The sequence below is a fragment of the Elephas maximus genome, chromosome 2 (genome assembly GCF_024166365.1).
Source record: "Elephas maximus indicus isolate mEleMax1 chromosome 2, mEleMax1 primary haplotype, whole genome shotgun sequence".
Taxonomy (NCBI): Eukaryota; Metazoa; Chordata; class Mammalia; order Proboscidea; family Elephantidae; genus Elephas; species Elephas maximus.
In genome coordinates, this window is record NC_064820.1 from 72,799,536 (window position 1) to 72,812,993 (window position 13,458).

The window sequence follows — 13,458 nt, forward strand, 5'->3', positions numbered from 1 at the left end:
TGTGGGTTTTGCAAATATTGTTTACCTGCATCAAAGTCCTCAAAGACTTCAACAATATTTGACCTTTCCACAGAATATACTTAAACCTTGTCCCAACGTACTCCTTCTTTCCTTGCCCTAGGTCTTTTTCCCCTTAACTCTTTACTTAAATTATATTGACTCTTGCATTTTTTCTTTCATTCCTCTTAAAACTTCTTTTAAAATGATCTGCCAGAATAATAGCAGGAGCATGCCAAGAATGTCCGCTCTCACCACTGCTATTCAGCATTGTACTGGAGATTGTAACCAGTGCAAGAAGACTGAAAATAAGATCTTCCTTTTCTTTCCCCCCATAGAACTTACTGGATCCCAAGACCCTGGTTTCGGAACTTTACCACTTATGCTACATCTGTTCTGGCTCTGGCTGTGAAGAAATTCCACTTATGTTCCTCTTTAGCTATATTCCTTGCTTACCTTTGTGTTCTAATATGGTTAAATTGGATGGGAAGTTTAGCAAAATTGCTGCAAAGGCAATTACAGTTGACTGGATTTTTCTTCTTTATTAAAATGTGACACACATTGGAGCTTCATACTTTTCCTTTAGCATTTTTACTCTCAATATCACATCAGCACGACTTTATTTGAGCCTTCATTTTCTGTATTTCACGTGGGGAAAGTAAAGGAGATCTCATAGGAAATAGTCTGTCAGAATTTTCAGTCCTGGGTAGCCACAGAACTTTGCTTTGCTTGGTTTACTATGGAGAGGAACAAAGAAAGACTATTCTCAAATTAAAAAAAAAAAAAATTACTATAAAAATCTAAACCTTAAAAAAAAAAAAAAAAAAAAAACCTTAGACCTTTGAAATATTATTTCTGTAGTGAAAAGCTTATCCTGGATCTTTTTTGTTTGTTTGTTTTTTCATATTAACTAAAATATTGTAAAAACAATTTAAGTGCTTACTGTTGGCTAGGCACTGAGGGAAGTGGGTTAAGCATTTGGCTGATAACTGAAATGTTAGTTGTTCAGAGGGGGAGAGATGTGGCAATATGCTTCTGCAAAGATTACAGCTGTGAAAACACTATGGGGCAGTTCTACTCTGTCCTATAGGGTCGCTATGAGTCAGAATTGACCTGACACTGATGGCTTTCCCATGTTTCAATTAGGGATGAATGGTTTCTTGAAGAATTGATTCATGTAAAAAAAGTTCCCACTCCATATCTGAGTCTTAATCTCTTCTTCAGTAGCACATGAGTTAGCAAAGCTTCTAGATTAACACTTTTTCAAAACAAAATGATGTATTAATGAAATGTTAATTCAGTGCTACATAATACTTGATTCACGCAGAAGAAAGTACATAACGTTTGTGCATCTCAGAAGCATAACACACACACAGACGAACATCTGTGAACCAGCACAAACTACTGCTGTGACCTACATGCTCTCCAGTCCCTTTTTCTGCATACCTCACTGGCGAGACGGAACCACTCTTCTGAATTTGGGGCTTTTATTCTCTTGCTTTTTTTCCAGTGATTTTACCACATATGTACTTTTTTTTTTTCCACCACATATGTACATGTTAGTAAACAATACGTTATTTAGCTTTCCTTATTTAGAGGATTAAGAAAATAAGTTAATCATTCTATACAGTGTTTTCAGCAACTGGCTGATTTTATTTTTTAATATGTGTCTAAGATTCCCCCATAATTTCATCTATAGCTGTAGTTCATTCATTCTCACTGCCGTATGATATGTCATCACATAGTCTACGCTTTGGCAACTCGTTCTCCAGCTGATGGACAAAATGGTTTTTTTTTTCTTTCACATACAGTACAGTTGTGGACATTCTTGTGCATGACTTCTGTTTTATTGATGCAAGCATTTCTTTTCTAATAGTGGAATTGCTGGGTCATGGAGTACATATTAGATTATACATATGCATAACTTTAGAAGATGATGTTGTCTTAGTCATCCAGTGCTGCTATAACAGAAATACCATGAGTGGATGGCTTTAACATAGGGAAGTTTTTCTCTTACAGTCCAGCAGCCTACAAGTCCAAATTCAGGGCCCTGGCTCCAGGAGGAGGCTTTCTCTCTCTGTCAGCTCTGGAGGAAGGTCCTCGTGGTGGATCAATCTTCCCTTGGTCTGGGAGCATCTCAGCATAGGAACCTCAGGTCCAAAGGACATGCTCTGCTCCCAGAACTGCTTTCTTGGTGAGATGAGATCCCCATGTCTTTCTGCTTGCTTCTCTCTTTTATATCTCAAAAGAGGTCAGCTTAAGACACTACCTAGCCTTATAGACCTCATCAGCATAACTGCCTCTAATCCATTTTATTACATCATAGCGATAGGATTTACAACATATAGGAAAATCACATAAAATGGAGGATAATCACACAATACTGAGAATCATGGCCCAGCTAAGTTGACAGATATTTTAGGGGGACACAATTCAATCTATCGACGGCACTGGGTTTAATTCAGTCTATGACAGATGCCAAATTATTTGTCCAAGAGATTGTATAGTAAACTTTTCAAAAAGCATGTGTTGTGTGAGTCTGTGCAATATTTGTATTGTTTTCCACAAACTGATCAAGTGGAAAATGGTGCTTGTTTGATACAAGCTTCTTTGCATCTAGCTTCTTGTTGGCCCAACTGCACTTGACACCAAACAACTCTACTCCTGAGAATGATACTGGCAAGAAAAGGGTCTACGTCCTCAGTCTCCATTTCTGAACTTCCGGCCTTTAGCCTCCTGGTGCCTTTTTGCTCTTAGCCCCTTTGGGTATGAAATTGATTATGCATCCTGTTGTTAATAGTTCCCTGTCTATATTTTCCCTGGTATTTGTGGGTGATGAAGCATGATGTATCCCACCTACCTGGCTTCTTTTAAAACAGGGATGTTACTTGCACACATTCATTAGCAAAATCTCATTCCTCTTCATCTCTCTCCTTTTTTGCTTAATTTCTCCCCTCCTTCTTATAAATGTGGATGCATGTTATGTTTTCTGACTCTATGGGTAATACGAGATTTTAATATCCACTTAATCACATTGTGGAGTCCCTGTGTAGTATGAAGAGTTAACACACTTGGCTGCTAACTAAAAGGTTGGAAGTTTGAGTCCACTCAGAGGCATCTCAGAAGAAAGGCCTGCAATCTGCTTCCAAAAAATCAGGCATTGAAAACCCCATGGAGCACAGTTCTATTCTGACACATATGAGGTCACCATGAGTTTGAATCAACTTGACAGCAACTGTTAACTATTAACCTTTTATATGATTAGTCATAAAATAAATATCTCCTGAACGTTTATTTACTCTGGGTGCTGTAGCTACAAAGATAAACATGGCATAGAGCAGACAGATAATAACCGGGTATCTGCAGCATGGTGTGATGAGTTCTACATGGAGCTACACAGACGCAAGATGTAAGGGAACATAGAGAAAAAGTTACAAACTCGGGTGGAAAGAGCCAGAAAAGAGACCACAGAGGTGATAATATTTCAGCTGAACCTCAACAGCTGAGTTTACCCTCTGAAGAAATTCAAGAAGGCATCGAGAACAAATGAGAATTCCAGTGGCGATTGGTTGAGAAAGCCCTGGGTTGCTGGAATGCATTCTCTTTGAAAGCAGAAGCTCCTACAGTGCAAGAAGGCTGTGCAGAAGTGAAACGGGATTAAGAGAAATTTGAATGAACGACCCTTGCTCTTCCATTGGTCTTTGGGGAAGGAGGAGCGTTCTGCCCAGGAGGATTAAAAGCTGACTTGGCAGAAGCTGTCTCATGCTGTGGGTCGTTCTGACCCTGTGATTGTACAGCATGACCTGTCAAACTAGGAGTGGGTCCTTCTAGAATCTATGCACTTGGCTCTCATATCACCAGTGTGTAATCAGCTGAGATCAGAGGCTGTTCTCAGAGGGGCCTCTGGAGAATAGCAATGCCAACCCTGTTCTTTGCGCTCACAGACAAATGGAACGTGTAGGAATGGAGATTCCCAAGCTACACTCTGCTCAGTACTTTCACCACTGTTTCCGCCTAAACATTTGACAAGCACTTCCACCAAGCTGAGTTGATTGGTTGGAGTTTCATCCCCTTCTGGCCCGTGTTCCGTAAACAGGAGAGGGTGGGTAAAAATAAGCAAGTAAAAGAAAATAAATTTACTACCTGAATGCTGGAGAGTGGTTTATGCTGTAAAATTAGACTTATGGTGTTAAGGCTTTTATCTCTCCTTCTTAGATCTGCCTGTGGTGATTGCGATTTTGTTACTGATTTATTTCCAGCCCTTTCATGCCACCCAAAAGGGAAGGTAGAGGACACAGGGACGTAGAAGCTTTTACTTTTGGAAACCTGAATTCTAACTTGTCTCAAGAGCAAAAATTAGTTGGTGGTCTTCCATTCTCTTCCTCCCCCACATGTGGCCTTGCTCAGGTTGACACGACAGCTTATCTCTGTCCAGGAAATATTGGGGTCATGGGGAGATACAGTATGTCCTACATTTGCTGCCCCTGGTGTGTCCACCACCCTTCTCTGGCCTCTGTTTTTAAAGTGTCAGCCATTTATGTCACCAACGGTCCTTAAGGTAAGGTAGACTGAATGGGTGAGTAAAGGCTGCTAAGCTCTGAAAGCTCAGGTGAGGCAGTTGAGCAGGTGAGTATTAGCAATTTCTTCCACAGCAATTTCATCCATCAGATACCTGCCAAAAGTCTCTTCAAAGTCCCCTATCTCAGCCTAACCCAGAAAAAAAAAAAAAAAATCTCAGCATATTGAGTGGTTAAAGGACTAAGTGAAAGAGGTCTTAAAAGTGAAACTGACATTTAAAGCAAACCAAAAAAAAATGCAAACCTGTTGCTGTCTAGTCGACTCCAACTCATAGCGACCCTATAGGATGGAGTAGAACTGCTCCATAGAGTTTCCAAGGAAAGCCTGGTGTATTCGAACTGCTCATCTGTTGATTAGCAGACATAGCCCTTAACCACTATACCACCAGGGTTTCCTTTTAAAAAGCCATGTTAAAATTACTGAGTAAGTTAGACTTTTATTTTAAGCACACTTTCCCCACACTCCTTATCTAGAAGAGGAAGGAGCTAGAAAGTTCACACAGGTGGTGTCATATCTCACTAAGGGTACACATCTAATATTTTAGAAATTATTTCATTGTAAAAGCTATACATTGAAATCTAATGCCAATTTTGCTTGTGAAATTCCATTAGTCTTCTTTAGTTTGTCTTGAGATTTTTTGCTGTAGAGTTAAATTAGAAGTTGAAGGAAAAACTTGTAGTGCTTTTTTTTTTTTTACACAACTTAAGGATTCCAATAGTTATCATGTCTCATAATGAGTCTTCCAAATCATAGCACAATTACTCATGTGTCTTCTTCCTCAGTTGGTAATGTGCTATGCCACATGTACACTCTACTCTAGAGGAAGATGGGGTCTTACTCTTTAAGTTTTGTTTAGGAGAAATGAGTCAATGCAAAGAATATAGATTTTAAAGTCAGCTAGACACATGTTTAAATCTTGGTTTTGCCAATAGTAGCTGAGTGTCCTTGAGAATATTGTTTAACTTCCTTGAGCCTCATTTTCCTCATTATATATTACATAGATCAGGAATTGGCAGACTTTTTCTGTAATGGGTCAGATAGTAAATATTTTAGTCTTTGCAGGCTAGATAATCCCTGTTGCAACTGCTCAACTCTGCCATTATAGCACAAATGCAGCCACAGACAGTGTGTAAACAAATAGTGTGGCTGGGTTCCAATAAAATTTTGTTTATAAAAAGATGTAGCAGGCTGAATTTGGCCTATGGGCCACACTTTGCTGATCTCTAGTATAGATATTGATACCTACTAATAGTGTTGTTGTAAGGACTACATCCTCTAATATATGTTGCGTGATTAGTCCAGCGCCTGGCATAAAGTCAGCTCTCTAAGACAAGGTTAGTTCCTTTCCTCTGTGCCTCTGTGATTCATGTGCTGCCACTTGTTATCCAAGTTAGAGTGTGGGTGAGTCAGGGGAATGTGTTTGTCAGTAGGGCATCAGACTGTGTAGACAGAGTTTCTCTTCGTATCCTTCTTATTATGTGTGGAAGTATTTTTAAAGCTCTGAGAGTGTATGAATGCCAATTGTTAATTTTTTCCTTCCTGCTGTCAGGGCGAGGAGGGGGAAAATCATTCCCAAAGGAAGTGACCCCTTGGCCCAAGTCAGCCTCTTTATTAAATCTTCCAGCACAATTTTGAGAAAAAGCAGAGCTCTTTGGACATTGTCTTCTCCCTCTTCTGGGTAAAAGTCTTTCACACTTTGTGATAAGAAAGGTCAAAGTACCTGTAAGATGTTAGTTTTAGAAGAATGTGGCATGGGTATACAATCTCTTTTTAAGCCTTGTCCCAACGGGGCAAAATGTAGTAGGTTTATAGGAAAACAGCTGTTGCTATTGAATCGATAACAAGAAATAGAAGCTACTGCATCATTTCTTTAGAGAATGACCTTAAAAATAGCATTTCTTGAGAGCCTTACTTTTTAGAAAGTGATAGATGTCTATCCCAGAAAATTTAGGAAATACAGGGAAGTATGCAGGCACAAAAAATATCTTTACTCTCCCAGCTAATGTTAAGATTAGGTCTTTTCATCCTTCTAGTCTTTTACTGTAGATGGAGACTCTCTATCTTTGTAGTTTATTTACAAAATTGGAATCATACTCTATATTCATAAGGTTACATTTGTAAATTGCTCTTTTCACGATAATAGTGTGAAGTGGACCCATTTACATGCCTTTAAAAACCTTTTACAACATCATTTTTCATGGCTGCAGAAGATTCCAAAGGTTGTGGTGACACACTTGGAGGCTGTTCTTTCCAGAGAGCCTTTCGGAAGTTTGACTCCTCCTTGCCACCTTTGTCAGAATTGGAAAAAGGAAACGAAAAAAAAAAAGATTAAGGCTGAAATCAGTTCACTTGCCTCCTTGTTAAACTGGTGAAAGGTTTGGTGCAGGCAAATCATGAGGCCACAGGATTGTCTTTTCCAGCTGGGTCAGGGCTAAAGTGAGGCAACTGAGCATGGGTCTGGTGTGGCAACTGGGTGTAGGATCCTGGGCCCATCAACAGCCAACCTGTCCCTAGCTGGGGCATTGCCTTGGCCACAGGGTGGCACAGGAAAGGGCAGGAGTTAGCAGCATCTGCTCCTGTTGCAGAGTTCGCACATGCACGCCCCGTCTTGATTAATTGAGCTGTTTCCTCTTAGATGTTCTTCTGTCACAGAACATTCTGTGCTTGTACCAGTGGTAATGTGTTACCCCAGGGATAACCTCTTCAGAACTAATAAATCTGTAACTCTTGGAGTATTGAATACAATAGCACTTCTCCAAAGATTCAAAGCACTGCATTAATAGTAATATAACATTGGTGTCTCAATGGATAGGAAACATGTCATTTTACGATCAACCCCTTTGTCTGTGGCATTACTATATGGGATTAGAGTTGGATTTAAGGACTTGTTAAATGACAAACTCCAGTGACCTTAATTACTCTAACGCCCCCCTTAATCTTATTTGACCTATGTAAACAAAATGCATTTCCAACACCTAGAACAGTCAGGATTATTTCCTTAAAGTGTGTAGTAAACTGCTGGTCAGATCTATAATGTCAAAGACAAAAATGGAATGAGAAATCATGAAGCCTATACATTAATTTATGGTTTATGTTATATCTCCAAAAGCAAAATTAAAGGTGTCTCAAGTCTGAGCCATATAACCTCTCTCCTCACCCCCTACTCCTTTTCTAATTTTTTTAATAAAAATTGATTCCTTGCCCCTGATTATAAAACATTTACCTACCCATTGTGGAAATAACAGATGATATGGAAACTTCCCAAGAGAAAGTAAAAACCATTTATGATCTGATCTCCCAGATTTAACCAGTGTTCATATTTTGGTTTATATTCATCAGGGAATTTTATTCTAAGCATACGTATAAGAAATATGTACATGCATCTTTTCCTACTGCATAAGAATGAAATAATTTTATACTTATTATTGAATATTCTTCCCTTCATTCTAAATAATATATGCTGGGCTGATGTTATCCCTCTTCTTCCCTTCAAACCACAGGAATGCAATTGCTTTTGTTCCTCTACAGAGCAGACACCATCTCTCCAAATTGGCATCTCTTCTTCAGAGATAATTTCGTGGATAAAAAGAACACCATAAATACAATCCCCAAAATGTGGAGATTGATCCAATCCCCACTTTCCCACTTCTCAATTGTTTCTGATACCAGCCACCCACACAGCATACTTTCTCTGACCCTAGCCACCCATAGCTAGGGTAGATTTCACGAGTTGAAAGGATGCCATCCTTCAGACTGCCAAGTATGCAGACTCCAGCTGCAAGTTTGGGGGGTCCACATGACTTCCTTACTTCTACTTGCTGGCTCCCTTTTCTCCTCTGCATTCAATAATTTGCTGGAATGACTCTTGAACTCACAGAGAGTACTATATTTATGACTATATATAAATTACAGCAAAGGATACAGATCAGGGTCATCAGAAGGAAGAGAGGCACAGGTGAGGTCTGGGAGGGTCCCCAACATAGATCTTCTGTGACTCAAAGAGGGTGTACCACCCTCTCTTTGCAAACCAGGAAGGTCTCTGAGCCTTTGTGTTCAAGGCTTTTATTGTTCAGTCCTGTATGAAAGGCTAAATCATGCCTCCTCAGGCTAGTTAATTTTGACCTCTCAGGCGAGCCCTTCTGGTCTGGTTAGTGCGCTCATCAGCACTAACCCTCAGGTGTGTCCTGGAAGTGCCAGACCAAGGTACCCCAATTTGTCTAAGGGTTATTTCTCAGGAATCAATGACAAAGGCCACTTACTTTGCGTAAAAGCTCCCCGAGACTCACTACCCAAGATGATTACAGCCTCCCCAGTTTCTACTTCCCACAACGTCCTTGAAACCCAATACATGGCCCATTGTTAGACTTTACTGCAAATTGACTAAGGAAAGAGGTGGGTATAAAAGTAACAACCTTGGCAGATTTTATAAGTTTGACATATTAAGGCATTCCAAGGCTGGGAACTACTTAGATTGCCTGAACACTTATTGTTTCTTATCTCTAATCCTGGGCAGAAATCTCACCAAACTCCCCCTCACTTAGGGCTTTCCCTACTTCCAGCTTCTGAAGATCAGTGTTCTCAAACTATCTGTGGGGAAGGTCCAGTTTTTTGATTTGTTGTTTATCCTCCTTCCCATGGCAGATTGACACTTTTATAAAGAATGGTAAAAAAAAAATGAATTACTGAATATCGAGATGAAGGACTTCAAAAGGAAGTCCTAGAACATCTGCTTCTAACCATGATGAAGTAAAGGGGCTGTAACTCTTCCACCTTAAACGATTAGAAAACCAGAAAATAAGTGAAACAATGATTTTCAGACATTGGATAAAAGATTCTGCAGGACTGTGATCCCTTTAGAGAAGGGAAACAAAAAAGGTGAGCCTGTTGCCTCAGTTTACTGCTTGGGGTCACCCTAAAAGTATGCCTGGAGAGGATCAAACTGATCCCTGGTAACTTAACTATATGCCAGAACAAAGCTCCATAGTATTTAAAGGAACAGTGCAAAACCCAGCACTCCACAATGAAAAAGTCACAATCCCTAGAATCCAAAAAACTTACCAGGCATGCAAAGAAAGCAAGGAAATATGAACCATAACCTGGAAAAAAAACTCAAATGTTAGAAGATGAATTATAATAAAGAGGACATATAAAATATGGCTCCATTTTTTATTAGATTTTTTTATTGTGCTTTAGTACAGCTCAAGTTAATCTCCCAAGTAAAATTTTATAAACATATTGTCATGCCACACTAGTTGAAATCCCTACAGTGTGACAACGAATAGTCTAAAATTATTAGATTTAATTGACATAAATTTGATTTACTATCAAATTTCTACAAAAGTCTCTAAATGCTTACTCTCAAGCTCTGTACTTAACTCTCTGTGGACTCGTAACAATTTACAGACCATCACCTGGATTGAGGATCACAATGTGAGTAGCCCTGTTTAGACCATTTTCTCTTTGAATGCTTTCCCCATCCCAAACAGAATGCCTTGAATACGTGGTTAGGGCAGAAAATCAGGTTTGAACCTATGGCCATATAAGAATCTTGCATCCTTAAGTAAATAATTGTATCTCCCAGGACTCCAGACCGAGTGACTCCCATCTCAGTGGATTTCTAGTGCCATTCCAGACCCCACAGGAACACCTGACGTGAAGACTTGAGTCCTTAAAGTATCACAGGGAAATTTATGAGAAACTTAATTAGCACAGTCATTTTAGATATGTTGAGACACGAGGTTTTAAGTAAAACCTTTCTGAGCCTAATTATTTCCTCTTTTAGTGCAGACTTCAGAGGAAACTGCACTAAATCATTTTGGAAATAGGTCCTCAGTTCACATGATACTGAGAACTGATTATTTAATGCATTGAATCTAGTGCATATTATAACAGTAAAGTATGAGGACATGATTAAAAGAGCCACCACAGAGCTCTTTACCAATACCTAACCCTCTGAAGCAAACGTCCATGGACACATTATTCCAGAAAGGAGTGTTTTATGTTCTATTAATTAACATCACCTTTCCCTTTGCAATACCGATGATTGCTGTTCAGAGAGTCCAAGTTTAAAACTGTTCTGAGTGATGTGGTAGGGAGGAGAAAGGAAAAAAGATAAAGTAAATATGTATGAAATTAGCATATGCAAATGTCATAGATTGCATTCCATTTATTATTTTCATTTTGGAGCTCATTGCTCTCCAACTATCAATGTCTTTTTCTATTCCTTCTGTTTCCCATCTATCAAAAGGATATAGTGTTAACAGTACCACTTTGTAAGGCTGGAATGAGTCAACATGTGTAAATACACGCCTGGCACATGTTAAATGCTCAATAAATATAAGCTTTATATCTCTATCTTTAGCTCTATATATCTCTATATCTCTCTGCGGAGTCCCTGAGTGGTACAAACGGCTAAAGAGCACAGTTGCAAATGGGAAGGTTGGCGATTGGTATCTACCTAGGGGTTCCTAGGAAGAAAGGCCTGGAGATTAAAAAATCAGCCATTGAAAACGCTATGGAGCAAAGTTCTCTGATACACATGGGGTCACCATGAATCAGAGTCCACTTTACAGCGACTGGCCTTGTCTATATAGGCACATCTTGTTTTATTGTGCTTAGCTTTATTATACTTCATAGATACTGCATTTTTTACAAATGGAAGGTTTTTGGCAACCTTGCGTCAGGCAAGCCTATTGACATCATTTTTCCAACAGTACGTGCTCACTTCCTGTGTCTGTGTCACATTTTGATAATTCGGTCAACATTTTAAACATTTTCATGTTATTATATCTGTTATGGTGATCTGTGATCTTTGACGTTACTATTGTAATTGTTTGTAAGATGGCAAACTTAATCCATAAATATTGTGTGTCCTGAATGCTCTGCCAACTAGCCATTCCCTGATCTTTCTGTCTCTCCTCAGGCCTCCAGATTCCCTGAGACATGACAATATTGAAATTAGGCCAATTAATAACTGTATAGTGGCCTCTAAGTGTTCAAGTGAAAAGAAGAATTGCATGTCTCTCACTTTAAATCAAAAGCTAGAAATGATTAGGCTTAGTGAGGAAGGTATGTCAAAAGACAAGATAGGCTGAAAGATAGGCCTCTTGCACCAAACAGTTAGCCAAGCTGTGAATGCAAAGGAAAAGTTCTTGAAGGAAAATACAAGTGCTACTCCAGTGAATACACAAATGATAAGAAAGGGAAACAGTCTTATTGCTGATATGGAGAATGTCTTTGTGGTCTGGATAGAAGATTAAACCAGCCACAACGTTCCAAAGCCTAATCCAGAGTGAGGCCCTAACTCCCTTCAATTCTGTGAAGGCTGAGTGAGGTGAGGAAGCTGCAGAAGAAAAGTTTGAAGCTAGCAGAGGCTGGTTCATGAGGTTTAAGGAAAGAAGCCATCTTCATAATACAAAAATGCAACATGGAACAGCAAGTACTGTTGTAGAAGAAGCTGCAGCAAGTCATCCAGAAGATCTAGCTAAGATAATTGATGAAGGCGGCTACTCTAAACAACGGATTTTCAATGTAGATCAAACAGCCTTATATTGGAAGATGCCATCTAGGACTTACATAGCTAGAGAGGAGAAGTCAATCCCTGGCTTCAGGGCTTCAAAGGACAGGCTGACTCTCTCGTTAGGGACTAATGCAGCTGACAACTTTAAGCTGGAGCCAATGCTCATTTACCATTCCAAAAATCTTAGGGTTCTCAACAGTTATGCTAAATTTACTCTGCTTGTGCTCTATAAATGGAACAACAAAGCCTGGATGACAGCACATCTGTTTATAACATGGTTTACTGAATATTTTAAGCCCACTGCTGAGACTTAGTGCTCAGGAAAAAACATTTCTTTCAAAATATTACTGCTCATTGACAATGTACTTGGTCACCCAGAGCTCTGATGGAGTTATACAAGAAGATTAATATTGTTTTCATGCCTGCTAACACAACATCCATTCTGCAGCCCATGGATCAAAGAGTAATTTCAACTTTCAAGTCTTATTGTATAAGAAACATATTTTGTAAGGCTATAGCTGCCATAGATAGTGATTCCTCTGACGGATCAAAGTAAATTGAAAACCTTCAGGAAGGGATTTATCATTCTAGATGCCATTAAGAATATTTCTGATTCATGGGAGGGGGTCAAAATATCAACATTAACAGGAGTTTAGAAGAGGTTGATTCAAACCCTCATGGATAACTTTAAAGAGTTCAAGCTTCAGTGGAGGAACTAAGTGCAGATGTACTGTAAATAGCAAAAGAACTAGAATTATAAGTGGAGCCAGAAGATGTGACTGAATTACTGCAATCTTATGATAAAATTTTAACAGATGAGGAGTTGCTTCTTATGGATGAGCAAAGAAAGTGGTTTCTTGAGATGGAAACTACTCCTGGTGAAGATGTTGTGAACATGTTGAAAAGGCAACAAAGAATTTAGAATATTACATAAACTTAGTTGATAAAGCAGTGGCAGGGTTTGAGATGATTGACTCCAATTTTGAAAGAAGTTCTACTGTGGGGAAAATGCTATCAAACAACATTGCATGCTACAGAGAAATCTTCTGTGAAAGGAAGAGTCAATCAATACAGTAAACTTCATTGTCTTATTTTAAGAAATTACCACAGCCACCCCAACCCTCAGCAACCACCCCCTTGATCAGTCAGCCACCATCAACATCGAGGCAAGACCCTCCACCATCAAAAAGATCACAATTCACTGAAGGCTCAGATGATAGCATTTTTTAGCAATGAAGTATCTTTTAATTAAGATATGTACATTGTTTTTTTAGACATAATGCTGTTGCACACTTAATGGACTACAGTATAGTGGGACTATAACTTTTATATGCACTGGGCAACAAAAAAATTCATGTGGCTTT